The sequence below is a fragment of the Eurypyga helias genome, unplaced genomic scaffold (assembly GCF_000690775.1).
Source record: "Eurypyga helias isolate BGI_N326 unplaced genomic scaffold, ASM69077v1 scaffold18122, whole genome shotgun sequence".
Classification (NCBI taxonomy): Eukaryota; Metazoa; Chordata; class Aves; order Eurypygiformes; family Eurypygidae; genus Eurypyga; species Eurypyga helias.
Window position 1 is genome coordinate 1 of NW_010234234.1, and position 264 is coordinate 264.

The window sequence follows — 264 nt, forward strand, 5'->3', positions numbered from 1 at the left end:
GGCCGCAGCGGGTATGGGACGACCCCTCTTCCTTCTCCGCGCTCCTCCCCGCCTGCGGCCGGTGCCTGAGGCCCCCGAGCGGAGGGGTCCTCCCTGCGTCTGAGGGGGTGAAAGGACGGTGCGTTTTAATAACGCGTCTGGCTTTGGGGGCCTAAGGGCTCGGTGGGTGAGCGGAGGCCCGAACAGAAATTGTGAGCCTCCGAGGTGGGAACCTTGCGGCGTCTGCTAATGTACGTACCTGCCGAACGAGCAATAAGCAGCGCT